Raw genomic sequence first — 18,272 nt, forward strand, 5'->3', positions numbered from 1 at the left:
GACCCGCCTCAGCCATAGTAAGGCCATGATTGACAACATGGTCTACAATAGTGGCCCTTATGTCATCAGATATGCGCCTATGTCCTCTTCTGCCTCGTCCTCTGTTTTGCCTTCCACCACGCATCCTTGCTCCTCTTCTTCCTCCTGGCTGTTGACCCTGTTCGTTTCCTGGTCCATCCATTGTTGGAAAGTTGCAACTCTGTGTTGTGGTCTGTCTATATATGCTTCCCAATTGATTGTTCAGGAGATGCACCTTTGAGCAATTTAGACAACTGGTTGATTGTTGGTTGAACTAACACTTTACATTCCTTGAGTGAGGGTCAATTTCACCTGCACGATTCATCAATTCACATCTTTGTACAAAAAGTCTAATAAAAAAAATGTGTAAAACTATGCCTGACAGTTTATGACAAATAGTTCAACAATTTTGCATGTAATGGCTTATGCAAAGAACTAATGCCTAGATATTTTGAGGGGTAAGACTATTCAACAGAGAACCATTTACTACATTTTGATCAACATGACATGAGCAATTGAAAATGTGGAAAAAAGCTGACACTTGTACATTATCAATTGCAATATGTACAAAAGCAATTGCAATTTGTTCAAAGGAATAAGAAATTGCTTTAATGATGTGCACAAGTGACTAGATGATTTGGAATTTGTACAAGTAGTATCAAGAATTGCACTTTTGATCTAAGAAATGCACCAAAGCGATTGAGAAAAACTGTAACAGTAATTAAGTATTTTAAGAATCTGTATTTTATCTGAGTATTTTTATTTTGGGAAACTTTCAGTTTTACTTCACTACCTTCCAAAACACAACATCATACGTTTCACTCCACTAGGTTATTTCTCATTATTTCAAGCTGAAAAAAATCACCACGGTCTCTGAGACCCAAGAGATTTTGTGAATGAGTTGAATCTTTCAAGTGAAGCTGTTGAACTGGTTCCTAAATCACACTAAATGATTCTTCAAACTGCAAGAGTCAACACATGAAAGTAGAAGCATCCATCCTACAAAACCCTCCATCCTACATGTACACTACACCACAAGCTGAGGCAGAAAGGAGCTCAAGGAAGACTGGTGCAATGCAGTAGGAAACAATAATAACCAGTGAAAATGTGGGACAAGGACAAAAAAACAAATACATAAATACTTTACAGTTACAGTTAACGAACAAATTTCAAGCAACCACACCATTAAGTGTCAGTATCAACGATAACAAAAACTAGACACATGGTAAAATATACAGTTTTATATTTATTACTAAGCAGCTATAACTAAGTTCAATTTATAATAATTTCACAAGGAATCCTATTTTTATTATATACAATATTATTATCAATTGAAATTATTTACCCAGAGTACTTGAAAATGTAATACAGTAAAACACATTTGGAGTGCTATATATATCACCCACTTGTGTTGTCTGCTCTTTATCTGTTGACGAACGGACAGACGGACAGATAGACATACAGACAGACAGACAGATAGACAGATAGACAGATAGATAGATAGATAGATAGATAGATAGATAGATAGATAGATAGATAGATAGATAGATAGATAGATAGATAGATAGATAGATAGATAGATAGATAGGTAGGTCTTGGGAGTTTCCACCTCAGCTCATACACAGTCCTATAGATTTGGGTGTCCTGTTGTGCTGTTCCTGTCTGCATCTTATGTTGTAGGTCCCCTCAGGGGCTTCTTTGTAGTCAGCACCTCAGGTCTTTTTTGATGTTGTAAACCCTTGTCTCTAGTGATCTGGTGCTGAGTGTTTGTTCTTGTCCTGTCATGATTAGGGCCTCTATGTTCCCTTCAGTCCAGCAATTTCTAAACAATCCTAGGATATCTGAAATCCCACTTCTGCTATTTGTTGGTAGTACATAACATGAAGGGGCTTTTCTTTTTACACTATAACCTTATTCTGCCTCTTTCTCCATTCTTCCAAAATGACGCTGCTTATTTACTTTAATGCAATATATGATTGATAGGGAAAAAAATAATCTAACTGACCCCAAATATTTAAACTGCATATTATATTCTAATGTATACATGCAATCTGTGAAATGGTTTGGTCAAGAAGACAGGCCTATGTTTCTAAAGATTTCTTTGGTCTGGGGGTCTAAATAAAGCCATCAATATAATGTGAGTATGGCACAAAGGTGCAAAATGGCAGGGGTGCTTCTTCATAGAAGATTGAGAGCCAGCTCTAAATTGGAGACAGCAGTCCCAGCGAGAGTGACAGCCAGCTAGCCAACTCAGTACGACAAACACCTATGGATCTAGAGCTATGGAACTACCTTTTAGTGATGGATCCTCTAAATGATGCAACCACCTCTAAGTAATTCACTGTTTACTCTATTGAAGGTACGGATAAGATACAGAGGGAATACAGTAATTAAACACTGAGATTTAGATTACTTTTTTCATCATAGTGGGTCATTCATTCCCAAGCTGTTTACAGATACTATAGCAGAAATTCCAGTTGTAGCTGAATTTTCCATATAAATTGTTACAAGGTTTTTGACAAAAGCCAGAAAAAAAACAATACCACACACATTAAAAATTCATAGGATTAGGATTGAAAATATAAAGAGAATCAACACAAGACTATGGACAGAACATTATTTATGGCAGTTTCACAGTTCACTGAAGAGGGCTGTTATCTTCAATTGGGCAGGACATTCACACTGAAACAAGTCCAAGAAATGTGTTGTACATAATGATTAAAAGCACACACACAGACATACACACACAAAGGAAAATGTTTCATCAAGTTTCAAAATTAAAGGTTTGGCTCTACTTTTATCTTGTTTATATATGCATAATATTGTTTAACTAAAGTTTTTCATGATGGCTGATGACCCACATGTAAGTGCCATTTTCAGAAAGATCTCTTCCCTCAAGAATAACCACTGTAAGTGTGACCATAGGTCTGCACATACATAACCTGCCTGAACATGATCTCTTGTGTCCTTTACCACTTAACAAAAATAGAAAAATATTCCTTATCAAACACTGCAGTACTGGGAAAGCTATTTTGAAACTACAAGTGGCACATCATTTAATGTAGTTGGATTACAGTCAAGCTACTATTAAGCAAATAGTAGCTTTTAAATAAGTAGCCTCACTTAACATCAAACCAACTGATTTCATTTGGTATTTAATCAAAGTAGATTTTCATGAAACTCTGAAACTATTGTGATTTTTCTTTTATATGCATCACTGGTTCGGAGCGTTTAAATTAATGTTGGTACAAAAATTAAGTTTTATTAAGCAATAAAAGGTAAATATTGTACAGATGACCTTAACTGATATTAGTGATTACACTTTGATGATTAAGCTTTAATTAACACTTTTTCATAAAAAAAAATGTATTGCTTTTTTAATTTTTTTTTTCCTTTACATGGCTTTAATCATCAGATATTCTCAGTGTTCAGGGTTTAGATCACTTAGAAAAAAAGTTAATTTTTGCGAAGAACTTGGCTCAACTGAAAAAAAAAAAACAGTTACCAAAAAATCATGACTAATACACTGCTCACCCATATTAACTTTATATGCTCTTATCATTTGTGTGGAAAACAATAAAACAGAATCTAATTAAATCTTTTAACATTAATTCAGCTCCCAGGAACACTCAGTGACCATCCTCACATGGCAACACTAATATGTTAGAAGAGTAAACAGTGAAAGAACACCATGTGCAGGACAAACAAGGCTGGACTTCATAAATGAATAAGGAATTAAGAAAAAAGAAGGATCTTGCTTATACATGAGTGTGCTAATAGATCCTATTTTACATCATTTTGACATTTCCAAATGTCTTATTTTGTTGAAGTAGCTTATTTGCTGATTAGTGTATAATCAGGTGTTAAAAGGTTAACTAACAGCAAAGTCAGTTTGTCCTAGAAGCAGTGTCCCCTTAAAAAAAAAAAAAAAAACCTTCAAAAGAAAATGACTATTGACACTGCAATTACATCAATAATTGGGTTCAATTTGTGTTTGAGAAATTGTCCCACTTAGGGAATGCATGTAAGCAATCCGTCAGTGCACTATTTCTTCTTCACATCTTCTCTGTTGAGAACCCATGATGGATGGTTTTAGTAAGATGCATAAATATGTAATTGTTCTGTCAGAAATGGGAAGTGGGTGGACAAACTCATTTACCCTGCTCCGCAAACTCAGACACTGGGCAGCCTGCCCTTCACCGTCCACACCATCCACTGCAATGATAAAGACAGGAATATGGGATAAATATGTAAGGAATATAGGATAAATATGGAAGTATATGGGTAGCAAAATGCAAATTTTGAAAAAAAAAAGTGTTTGGTAGATGGTGAATATTGAGCTATTGTGCATTCTCTCCGCGTGCATGTTATGTGTGCATTCACAGACAGCGTGCCAGTAACGTAACAGAATCAGCTTATCATGTGTGTGTGTGTGTGCGTGTGTAAACAAGCCAATACAATGTCTGAACCTAACTCATTTGGCAGAAAAGGTGTTATCCTTGAAGAATTCTGCAACGTCAGATCTTCATCTAGTCATATAACATTATTCCTGGGGGCATTTGGCCTGGGGTGTTTTTACACCACAGACAAGGTTTGAGAAGGAAAAAAATCATTATGACAATATAATTATATTTTCCTTAAAATGTTCTTCCTAACTTCAGGCCTTATTCTCATGTCATATACAGTACAGACCAAAAGTTTGGACACACCTTCTCATTCAAAGAGTTTTCTTTATTTTCATGACTATGAAAATTGTAGAGTCACACTGAAGGCATCAAGGGCTATTTGACCAAGAAGGAGAGAGATGGGGTGCCGCGCCAGATGACCTGGCCTCCACAGTCACCGGACCTGAACCCAATCCAGATGGTTTAAGGGTGAGCTGTACCGCAGAAAGAAGGCAAAAGGGTCAACAAGTGCTAAGCATCTCTCGGGGAACTCCTTCAAGACTGTTGGAAGACCATTTCAGGTGACTACCTCTTGAAGCTCATCAAGAGAACGCCAAGAGTGTGCAAAGCAGTAAACAAAGCAAAAGGTGGCTACTTTGAAGAACCTAAAATATGACATATTTTCAGTTGTTTCACACTTTTTTGTTATGTATATAATTACATATATAATTCCACGTGTTAATTCATAGTTTTAATGCCTTCTGTGTGAATCTAAAATTTCCATAGTCATGAAAATAAAGAAAACTCTTTGAATGAGAAGGTGGGTCCAAACTTGTGTACTTTATATAACTGTGATGTTCTGGAAAAAACAAACAAATACTTTTTTCTTACTGGTGAAAATCAGATGGTCAACTCTAAGTTACATCGGACTGTAAGCTTCGCAGGGAACATTACTACATCGCTCTCATCAATGTAGTCCATATCAACAACAAAAATATATCTTGGCTCCATATAGTGGTTATTTTTGGAAAAAAATCCCAGGTATTTTGAGCAGTAGGATTATAAAAATATGTGCTAATATACAATTAAATTAAGTAGTCTATATAAAATTGCTAAAACTATCTTTCTGTACCTTTTTACTTAAGTACATAAAAAAATTAAGTAAGTACTTTTGTTCCTTCACTTGAGTACAACTGAAAAAATCATACTTTTACTTTTACTGGAGTAATATTTTACTATATGTATCTGTACTTTTACTCAAGTACTTTTTTTGTGTCCTTAGTCAAGCACTGCTCATAAATCACAGAGAGAGAGAGAGAGAGAGAAAGAGAGAAAGAGAGTCGGGGAGAGAGAGAGAGAGAGAGAGAGAGAGAGAGAGAGAGAGAGAGAGAGAGAGAGAGAGAGAGAGAGAGAGGCTTACAATTCCAACCATTAAATGCTGTACTGTTGACTTTTACTGTCTGGAAACAGTGTGTCCATAAAAACATCACATTAGCCTAGCAGAGCTCTGCTTAGATCACTGAACAGACACTGGGTAGTTTCCAATTACGTTGCAGTGAGGTCAAAAGATGAAAGACATCAATGTGACTAATTGCTAAATATTTCCATTTAACAGCATATTTCTGGGCCACTTTCATATCATTTACGCCTTCCTGTCTTACGGTGAAGACAATTGTTTCTTTGCCTGATGGAGCCAGATTCAACATCTGAAATTTGTATATATTGAAGTAGCAGTTCAAAACCAATGTCAGCCTTGTTATTTTGCCATATTGGAAGAAATAAGTACATGTACAAGACGATTTTGCAGCAGACAGATAGTGTGCAGAACTATGAAATACCAAAGTGTACATGTGTTAGTCAAGACATGTTGACACTAGGGACTGCACACCCAATAAAACACTTTTATAAAAGCTTTAAACAAACAATTTAAACAGGACCGTAACAGGCAAAACACACATACTGAATGAACACCAACACCAACCTGAGATAAACATAAAGAATGTCCAGCTGTTTACTAGCTAGCATTAAGGCGAAAATATACTTACCAACTTTGTAAATCGATACAGAGAAAAACTGGGCTTCATACACTAAATGAAAGAGAATCACACACTAACAGACTTTCAAGTTATTCTGAAAACAACAATCTTGCACTAGGGGAGGCACGACGAAATAAAACAATATGTCTTCTAAAATTGACTCAAAATATCAAACATGTCTGATATCCTCTGACTGGATGAAATCAAAGTCTGAAGCTAAAAAAAATTGCAGTCTGTGCCTGTCATACACTGTGCATTTTTTTATTTATTTATTTTTTACGAAATCTGCCAACTCTAACAGGCCAAAATCTAGAGAATGGCTCTGACTTTTGGCAAAACTTACAGACTGCAAAAATAAGTAAAAGTAGTGTATTCCAGCCTTTATAACCAGTATCTGAAAAAAGCCACATTTGCACATTGGAAGAAGAAACATTTGCAACCGTCTCTGTAATCAAAATGATATTAGATTTTAGATTTTAGCTTTGAACTGTTGAGCTTCTGCCATCTGCGTTCGATGCTGTCAGGTGAGATGACGTTCGTCTCCTTTTCCCAACTCCTCTCATTTGCCTCTGCTTTAATCAATCACTGCATAGCAGGTCTATCAACACTTATCAAGTTGGAAGTCTGTCAAAAGCACAGCTGTGTAAGTTCCCCATCAATCCGTTCAAATTGTTTGTGACTAAGAGATGCTGTCTTCTTGGATGTGAATCATCGGTGGAAATATGTATAAACATTGTGATGAGTTATAAGGGTGGTTTCCCTAAAGTGGTTCGGGCTGTAGGATTGCAGAATGACTAAAGAAACATTGTCAGCACGATGGTATAAAACTGTACATTTCTAGTCTATTACCACCCAGTGCCAGTTACACCAACAATGGAAATAAGTGCAGTTAGAATAAGTAAATATGTGGAAGGGTGTTGCTATTAAATGTCTATATTGTATTGCAATAGGTATAACTTCAATATTAATGTTAAACAGTTAGTTGTACACAGAATGTATGTAAAATATTACCTGAGAGAGAAAGAGAGAGGGGAGAAAAAGTAAGGAGAGAGGGCAGAGCCCCGAGAAGAGAGCGCCAGCAAAGAAAAGAGGCAGCAAAAAGAAAGAGACAGATCAACAGCTACAGTCTTCTTTTATCCCTTCCTTGACCATGTGACTAAAAACCAAATGTGAGACATTCAAACTGACCAATCAGCCGATTACAGCATCTCCCACTGTGCAAAAGGTGTGACAATTAGCAGAACCCGGATGTATATACTGAGCGGCAACCTTCCAGTCTCTCTTGTGAAGCCTACACGGAAGTGACTAAAACTACAATTCATCGACTGACCACTAGAGGCTTGCCCCAAAGGGGAAAAGGTATCCCAAATGTACAGCAGAAAAAAAACATGTTTACAGCCAGGACAAAAAGAGGTTTTGGTCTATATAGCTAATTTTGCCCTCCATGAAAACTGTGAGGGGGGTGAATTTTTTTAAATTATCTGTTTAAATTATATTAAGACTTAAAATTCGGCATAATTAAGGGCGTAGCCACTTGAGTGACAGGTGGATTGTCACTGCTGTCCCCACCGTTGAGCTAGGTGGGCATGGCTTCAGCACCCAGATACCGCCTCTTTGCCCATTTTTGATTATCTGGAGTGACCCGCTACCAATATGGCGATGGCTTGCTCTGCCTGCTTTGAGGTACAAAAGCGCTCTTCAGGAAACTACAGGTGACGTCACGGACGTATGCTTTATATGTCCATGCTTTTATACAGTCTATGGTATACACATATTGGCCTAAAGGCCTTGATCGATATCAGCACCCCTGTTCCTTCAGGAATTCCAAATGGCACTTTAGTTTCCAAGATATGTTTGGGATAGGAAAGTAGAAGTCTTTGATTATTCGTGACCCTACAGAGTCATGAGAGACAGCTATTATCCTGTAGAAATGTTCACAGAAATGTTGCTTGGCCTTGAAATGTTAAGTGTTAGATTAACTGTTTATTTTTTGTTTTGTGTGTGATAAAAATAGCAAAAGATGCATTAAGAGAGGTTAGACTCAGTTGAAAGCACTTGTAGGCTTAATGATGATTACTACTACAAAAAAAAAAAAAGATTTATACTTATAGCTCTCATAAAAAAAAAAAAAAAAAAAAAACATGGCTTGCAATGAAGCACTGAAAATAGAGCTGAATGAAAACAATAATGTACACATTCAAATACTCACAGTTTCAGTAGTATAGCCACAAGACAAAAACTAAGAAAGAACTAAAGTTACTTAAATGCACCCTAATTGTAAGATTGTCACTTTATTTCTGACAGTGGAATGTGTTTTAAAATAAGTTCTCTTCCCTGCAAGTATGTTTTTGTTGTTGTTGTTGTTTTAAGTTGCCAGCCAATAGCCAACATTTTTGGCCTCCAGAATATTTTGTTGCATGAATATTTGGACATGTATTTATATATTATTTTTTTTAATCAACACACACACACACACACACACAAAAAACATCCCCAAAGCTTGCACAGTCCTACCACTTCCTCCACTGACATTTCTAATGTTAGCCGTTTTTTATTTATATGCTGTTTAATGTTTGATGATCATGTTTAAATATTTTGCTTCTTCTTTACCTGTGTTTGTAATACTCCTGTAAAGGATGATATTAAATGAATGAGCGTTCAAGCGATGTTTCTTCACCGATGCTTTATCATGAATGAAGCATATCGCGAGAACTCCCGCACGCAGTGGCGCGCACCTTTTCATTCAACCAATCACACACATCCATCTCCAGCTGATAATATGCATATTAAATCGGAACGATAACTCTTATGAAAAATCCCGAAATAGTTGCAACATGTATTTTGATTAACACAGCATTTATAATATGATAGAAATTATATAAATAAAATATAAATCAAGGAAAATGGATATTGCCACATGAAATATACACAAGAATAAACTGAAAATAATTATAATTATGACAATTATTCAGGATACCACACTCTCCCCCTCAAAGAAAAGATGTCGTCCCGACATCAAATTGCTTAATTAGTCACAGTAATGCTCAATTCACAGTATTTAAACTTTTAGCTTTAACCAGCAGTTATCTCTGATATCAGATATAACAGTAGCCTACTGTTATCAACAATTTCCTTGTGCATTTTTTTCACAGCTTTTTTTTTTTTTTTTTTTTTAACAAGCAAACATTTACAATGGTGATATTGCCCATTTTCAAGACAAGAGTTCTTAATAGTCAATAGACTAGAGGCACATGTTTGTAAATAGTCCCATAAGGTAGTGCAAATTTTTTTTTTTTTTTTTTTTTTTTTTTTTTTTTTTTTTTAACTACCAACAAGTCTCTTTAAAGAAAAAAAACAGTCCATTCATCTGCTCCAGCAAAAATGGCAAAAAGTTCCTCGCAAAGGGAAAAAGATTCAAAAATTGTCAAAACGATAGTCTCAAAGTGTCCACAATTTCAAAACTGCACAACAGTCCACTTTCTTAATATCTGATAACAGTCCATGGTTTTTGTTTTGCCATAGTTTCTTACTATGCGCAATACACAGTCTCTGGTTAATGTGCTATACAGTGGCATTTCATACCTTCAACACAGTCCATACAGTAACTAATTATGGGAGATAAGTTCATGTGGTAGCAATTCAGTTAATAGCACATACTGTATGAGGGCTGGGGGTAACAAAGTGGTGTTGTTAACCAGGGTGCCACAGCTGTCATTGCCCTAGATGCAAAGTGTGGGTAGTGGTTATTGCCTACTATCTGCACATTGTAGCACGATGGGGTCCCAAGATTGTCATATGTAAACTTTTTTGGTGGCTGTCGCTTTCTCCTGGTGAACTGGTACCCATTTTCCTCCTCTGAGGTCCTGTCCTTGGACACAGGCACTTCAGTTGTTTCATTAACAGGTAAGCCTCGTTGCATTGTGTCAACAGTTGATTCGTTTTCATCAAGTTCTTGTCTTTTTTCAGGTGCAGATGCAGGTTCTGGAAGACCTATCTCTAGTTCGGCTTGGGGTGACTGTGGCCTTGGTTCCCATACTGGAGAGCTAGATCGAGGTTCAGAAGATACTGGCTGTGGTGGTAGCTTATCCAGTTTTTCTGGGGAATCACCGCTTTCTCGTGGTCTTATCTGATAAGGCTCCACTAGGAAGAAGTACTCATCCTCTTCGCTTTCATTATCACACTCTGGTTCAATTTCTCTTTCCTTGGGGGGCTGAGTTCTGCTGCTCTTCGGTTCCTTTGGTTTGGCACCTTGAGTTGGTGTGATTTTAAGAGGTAGATGGTCACATGGAAGAAGAAGATTGCGATGCAAAACTCTTGATCTACCCTTACCCTGTTCAGGTTTTACTTCGTAAATTGGTGCATCACTCGCAACCTGGCGTGTGACAATGTGAACTTCATCTTCCCAGTAATTCCTCAGTTTCCCGGTTCCACCTCTTGGACTCAAGTTTTTCACAAGGACCCTGCTTCCTGGGAACAGATCAGTACACCTCACTTTTCGATCGTAATTTCTTTTGTTTCTGTCAGCATACTTGTTTGCCTGTTCTCTTGCTATCTCACAAGCTTCCTGCATCCCTTTCGTCCATTGCTCCATGTACTCATTATAACTTTGAGAGTTGTTGTCTGAGTTGAGACCAAAAAGAGCATCGATGGGCAGCCTTGGTGTACGACCGAACAGCAGATGGAATGGTGAGAAGCCAGTCACATCACATCTAGTACAGTTATAGGCAAAGATTAATTTGTTGAGTGCATCCTTCCAATTCGATTTTTGTTTTTCAGTCAGGGTTTTCAGCATCTGCAGTAACGTCCTGTTAAATCTTTCCACCTGCCCATTTCCCTGTGGGTGGTAAGGGGTGGTCCTTGAGCCAGCGACGCCACTGTACTTCCTGAGTTGGGTGAGTAGCTGATTTTCGAATTCTCCCCCTTGGTCGTGGTGAATCCTGGACGGAAACCCAAACTTGAGGGCAAAATCATTGAATAATCGTTCAGCCACTGTTTTTGCTGACTTTGAGGTTGTGGCATAAGCCTGAGCAAATCGGGTGAAGTGGTCGACAATTACTAAGATATACTCATAGCCCCCCTTGCATTTGTCCAAATGTAGAAAGTCAATTGACACCAATTCAAAAGGGTGGGTTGTTTTGATACTTTTAAGGGGTGCTCTTGTCTCACGGCATGGTTTTTTTTGTTTGATGCAGAAGCAGGTTCTCAGGACATAATTCTCAATGTCTTTCTGCATGTAGGGCCAGAAGAACCGATCCCTAATGAGGCTTGTGGTGCGGTCGAGGCCCTGATGACCCATCTCATCATGCATTTCCCTTAGAACAGTTTTTTTGAATTGAGTTGGTAATACCAGCTGTGTCCTTTGAGATGTGTGGCGGAAGAGAATGCCATGTTCATCCAGCTTCAGCTTATCCCATTCTCTCAGAAGAACTTTGGATGACGAGTTGGCCGAACGCCACTGCTGAGGAGGCCTAGATCCAGTTTGCAAGTGTTCAATGATTCCTCTAATGTCCTTGTCATCCTTTTGTGCTTGTCTAATTTCTTCTTTTGACAGGGGTTTGAGGAGTCCCTCATTTTCCTCCCCACAGATTAATACATTCTGACAGGCTACAGCAAGGGAGACATCTGGATTATTCTGGAGCTCCACCGCTTGAATCACAACTCCCACACATTCAGAGGAGAACTCTTCCGTGCATTCTCTCATTGTCGTTTCCAGATCCGTTGGCATCCTGGAGAGTGAGTCCGCATCTATATTTTCTTTACCTGGACGGTAGCGGATGGTAAAGTGGAAGTCTGCGAGCTCTGACACCCATCTACACCCGGTGGCGTTCAACTTTGCAGAGGTCAGCACATAGGTCAATGGGTTATTGTCACTAAACACTGTAAAGGTTGGTGCATAATACAGGTAGTCTCTGAATTTCTCAGTGATAGCCCATTTTAGAGCTAAGAACTCCAGCTTCCCACTGTGCAGATGATAATTTTTCTCTGCCGCTGTCAAGGTCCGGGAGCCATAGGCAATAACTCTCAGCTTGCCATGCTGGTTCTGGTATAGAACGGCACCTAACCCTTGATTGGATGCGTCTGTATGGAGGATGAACGGCTGGGAGTAGTCTGGAAATCCTAAGACTGGAGGCTCGATCAAGCAGTTAATCAACTTTTCAAGGATCTCTTGATGGTGTTCTGTCCACTCAATTGGTTTACTTGATGACACCACATGATTCCGTTTGTTATTTTTTTCTTTGTGTCTTCCTTTTCTCTGTGGCTCATTACCATCAGCCTTACATTTTAGCAGATCATAGAGGGGACTGGCGATCCGGGAGAAGTCTTTAATGTATTGACGATAGTAGCTGAGCAGGCCTAGAATCTTGCGCAGCTTTCCCACAGTGCTTGGTTTCCGTTCCTTTAGTGCCGTTACAGCAACTGTGTCTGCTGGATCAATACGACTGCCTTCAGCTGAGACAATTCTGCCCAGATAACGCACCTCCTTCTTAAAGAGCTCACATTTTCTGGGTTTTAACTTCACTCCATGGGACTGCAGCCTTTGCAGCACTCTCCTTACTGCTTCCACCTGTCCGTCAAAAGTCTCAGTAAAGACCAGGATGTCATCTAAATATGGTATGCATATTTTGTCTCTCAAACCTTCCAGACTTTCCTCCATAAACCGTTGGAATGCTGCAGGTGCATTCATGAGGCCGAAAGGGATACGGATCCATTCATAGAGACCCCACGGTGTTGTGAATGCAGTAAGGTACCTACTCTCTGGGGACATGAAGCCTTGATGGTACGCCTTTCCCTGGTCAAGCAGAGAGAACCACGCATTGCCCCCAAGGCCATCTAGGATATCCTGCACCCTGGGTATTGGCTGGCGATCAGGGATTGTTTTGCTGTTCAGGTCCCTATAGTCAATACACAGCCTGAGGCTGCCATCCTTTTTACGGACGCAGACAATTGGGGACGAATAAGGGGAATGAGACTTAGCCACCCATCCTTGAGCAATCAGGTCGTGTAAGTAGTCCTTCATTTCCTGGTATAATGGTTTAGGGACTGATGTATACGTGCGGGCAACAGGGGTGTTATCATTTAATGAAATACTCAGTTGCAACCCTGGAACACAGCCAATAACATCATCTGACTGCGAGAAGGCATGACATTCTTCCCGCAACATCTGCTTCACTTGTTGTTGTTGAGGCAGAGTTAAATGGCTCAAATCTACTGGAGGGTCCCATGAATCTCCGTTACCGTCTCCTTCCATTGTTTCCGGTAGAACCTGAGTGACAGAGGTTGTGGCTGCAGACTGTGGACTTGCTATTGGTAAGACGGACTTGACTGGCTGCAAAGTTCCTATCTCGGTTTTACCACTGAGCATGATGTCATGGTCTGTTCCATTCTGCACAATGACAGTAATCACTGGGCGGGCTCCCCTTTTCAGAATGTGGAGGGTATCAAAAAGTTCAAGGCCATCAGGGTACAGTGGGTTAACAGGTGGTTCAAACAGCAGTACACTTTCTTGTTTCACGTAAGGCACTTTTACCAGACACTGAATCTGCATAACGGTGTGCTTCAGTATGTTTACAGGCTCTTTCATGGTTCTTACTATGTACTCGCTGGAAACATCTGTAGTCACCAAACTGATGAGGGTATGTACACTTTTCTTCTTTATGCTGGGGAAAGCATTTCTAACAGTCCTGTACAAACACACATTAGTCACATCATGAGATCCATTTGTTTCATTCTGTCTCATTATTTGTTCTATCACATTATACCCAATGATGGGTCTGGATAATTCATGGTCCTTCAAGACAAGCACAGGAATTTTTAACTCTTTCTCATCGGTTACAGGGGATGCCAGCTTGAAATTCAATTCCACCCATCCGCTGTATGGCATGTTTGTTCCATTGGCTGCCACCAACCGCAGACTGTCTGGTGCTTCAGTTGCCTCAGAAATGTTTCTCAATGTCACTGTAGGTGCGTATTTGGCTTTCCACTGCTCATCTATAATGCATACTTGAGAGCCTGTGTCCCATAATGCTTCTGTCTTTTTCTTCTGTAGATAACAGGTCACAAGGCATTGTTTGCCTACTAAGGACGTGATGGCAGAATGCTGGTTAACTTGACAAGGGGCAGCTAAAATATTATCAAGCGACTGAAACTCAAGCTGTCTCTCATGGCCCATGCTACATTTCTCGTATTTTGGGGACTTCCCTACTGCTCGGGTCACACCCTGTCCCTCGGGGGCAACCCGCTCTTGTTTAACGGAGCTCCTATCTGAGGCCTGGCACCTTTACTCCTACAGCCAGCTGAGAAGTGTTCGCTGCTGCCACAGTGGTAACAATGGGTGCAAGGTTCTTCTGCTTTCCGCTGCTGGCAATGGAAACATTGTCTGGCTAGTGAGGAACGGGGCTGGCGGAACTGACGAGGGTACTGTTGTGGTGGCACCATATACTGCTGGGAATAATGCTGTGGTGCTGCAAAACTTGATGGCTGAGTTGCATAATTGAAGGACATGGGATGCTGCTGAGGAGAAGGATAAACAAACGGCTGCCCATGGTGAGTTTCTGGCACTGAATAATGCTGATGAGGCTGGAGAGAATGTTCTTGTGAAGCAGCAGACAACTGAACTGGGTTTGCAGGTGGAAGAGGTATTTTCTGTTCCCTCACCTGTTGTGGGCTTTGTGAGAACTGGTGTGGAGACATGTATGGACCTGCCTGTCGTTGATATATAGCCGTATCTGGCTTCCAGGTCTGATGCTCTTGAATTTGGGTCCATCCTGATGTCTGTTGGGAACCCTGAGATGAGATCTGATGCTGTGAGGACACTGCTGCTGCTGGTTCTTTGTTGTAGACTGCAAAACACTGCTGAGGAACAGTTAAGGGCTGTTGGATTGTCTCTTTAATCTGCATGATATCATCACTCAGGCTTTTCAGTTGTGACATTAAATCAAACTTAGACTGTTTGGACTGAGATTTTTGTTCAGGGGCAGGCTCGTTTGGCTGCACAGCATGAACGGTAACATTTTTCTCATATTTTCGTCTGCTTTGCCTTTCAGACTCATTGGAACAAGCCACATTGAGTTTCTCCAGCAACACTTCATCTGGAATGGTGGGGTCTGATAGGTATGGTTGAAGTTCACTTTGGATGCGGTCGTTTTGCAATCCAGTCAAGACTGTGTGCAAAAACATATTCTGAACTAGGGCAGGATCATATTTTAACCCTGAGTCATCCTCCTGAGAAGCAAACAAAATTTTCTGTCTCAGATCAAGAGCTCTTATTAGGAAGCTTTGTGGCGTTTCTCTAGAGCGCTGAGCTTCTGTGGTGAGCTGCTTATATAGTTCAGTAGCATTTTTTTCCTGAAAATGAGAACGGAGTATCCGTCTCAGTGTTGGGAGTGTTAATCCTGCCTTTCCTTCTAGATAGCTCCGCAGCTGAAGCCCTGGTGTGATAGCTCTGATGACAGAATCTACTATTTCCTGTTCTACATAGCCCTTGTTGAGTCCACCTTCTATCTGCCGTGCCAGACTAGAAAATGAGAGCCGGTCTTTCTGCCCTAGATCTCCTATGAGACCAGAAATCTTGAAATCTTTCTGCCATGTTGAGGTAACTTGTCTCTGAAATGTGGGTTGAGAATAAACTTGGCCATGGTCTTCATATGTATGTCTGTTTACTGCATTTTGTGGTGCTGTAGGACTAATGTGCATTGCAGAAAACAATTCAGTTGCACTTTCTCCACTTCCTTGCATTGCCCTCTGGACTGTGTTAACATCTCCAGGTTTATTCTCCACTCTCTCTGTAGCCTGTTCTGAAGCATTAATTGTTATTCCCATTAGCTGGCTCAGTTTATCATTAATTGTTAAAAGTTCAGCCATGCCGCCATCTTCTAGCTCTTCTAGCTCAGCTCTCAGTAGATAGTTACTAAGGAGTCGCAACAGATACAAACGAGTTACATTTGTCTCATCCTCTCGTGTCAGGTGAAGGAAGACACTGAGTTTTGCCAGCTTTTCAAGTGATAGTGTGCATAATTTCTCCCCAATTTCATCCTGAAGATGTTTAAGATCCTCCATTTTTGTTACTGTGTAGACAGGCTGTTCAGAGTAGTGTTTACCTTACTGACTTGACCTGGATGCCACTGGTCACAAACTGAACCCCCAGCGCATGCACTGCTCAATAGACTTTTTTCTTTTCACCACTCGTCCTGAATGCCTCACACTGCAGTTCATCTGGGTCACTAAAAAGGGGATGATGTTGCTAAATGGGCTCTACCGGTCAGGGAGTCACTCCATCGAACATCAATCCCAGCGGTGCCTCCAAGATTGTAATACTCCTGTAAAGGATGATATTAAATGAATGAGCGTTCAAGCGATGTTTCTTCACCGATGCTTTATCATGAATGAAGCATATCGCGAGAACTCCCGCACGCAGTGGCGCGCACCTTTTCATTCAACCAATCACACACATCCATCTCCAGCTGATAATATGCATATTAAATCGGAACGATAACTCTTATGAAAAATCCCGAAATAGTTGCAACATGTATTTTGATTAACACAGCATTTATAATATGATAGAAATTATATAAATAAAATATAAATCAAGGAAAATGGATATTGCCACATGAAATATACACAAGAATAAACTGAAAATAATTATAATTATGACAATTATTCAGGATACCACATGTTTTGGTCAAAAGATTCTATACTCTTTTCAAAAGATGTATAACAGTTCATACAGGAAAAGATGGAAAACTCCATCAAAAGCAGGGAAGCATTGTCTCATAAATGTAGGAAAATTCCCTCCGTGGTGGGGAAAGAGTTTATTACCTTTTTTTTATTATTAATTGATAAGACCAAATTTATAGCTAAAATAATACACAAGTTTTAACAAAAGAATTATAGCAAGTGCTTCACATTTCCACCTTTAAATTACCTTGAAATGTGCCTAAATTACATCCATTATAAGTGCCTTACTGAAATCTCAGTATAGTCAAAATAATTTTTTGGAGCTGCCATTATGCCACGAATTCAGTCATCTAAGCCTTCTGAAACATCATCCAACATAGTATATGTTGCATAAGTGTTCAAAACAGCCCAATGTTTGGTGACAAAAATTTTTGCTAAATGAAAATTCAGTTATATGAATTACATTTGCCATTTTCTACACTAGTTTTAATATGCAAATTAAAAACATTTTAACACTTTATAAGTTGCAAAATGAAAATGTATTACCTAAATTGATTAGATATGTTTAACATGTGCAAGCAAAAACTGTAGAAAAACAAAAAAGACATTGCAAAAAAATATTTCATTTTATTCCCTGCTATCAATTTAGTTTAAGTTAATGTGAAAAGTGTTTGGTAGATGGTGAATATTGAGCTATTGTGCATTCTCTCCGCGTGCATGTTATGTGTGAATTCACAGACAGCGTGCCAGTAACGTTACAGAATTAACTTATCTTGTGTGTGTGTGTGTGCGTGTGTAAACAAGCCAATACAATGTCTAAACCTACCTCATTTGGCAGAAAAGGGGTGTTATCCTTGAAGAATTCTGTAACGTCAGATCTTCACCTAGTCATATAACATTATTCCTGCGGGCATTTGGCCTGGGGTGTTTTTACACCACAGACAAGGTTTGAGAAGGAAAAAATCATTATGAAAATATAATTATATTTTCCTTAAAATGTTCTTCCTAACTTCAGGCCTTATTCTCATGTCATATACAGTACAGACCAAACGTTTGGACACACCTTCTCATTCAAAGAGTTTTCTTTATTTTCATGACTATGAAAATTGTAGAGTCACACTGAAGGCATCAAGGGCTATTTGACCAAGAAGGAGAGTGA

This window comes from Carassius gibelio, chromosome A12, assembly GCF_023724105.1.
Source record: "Carassius gibelio isolate Cgi1373 ecotype wild population from Czech Republic chromosome A12, carGib1.2-hapl.c, whole genome shotgun sequence".
NCBI lineage: Eukaryota > Metazoa > Chordata > Actinopteri > Cypriniformes > Cyprinidae > Carassius > Carassius gibelio.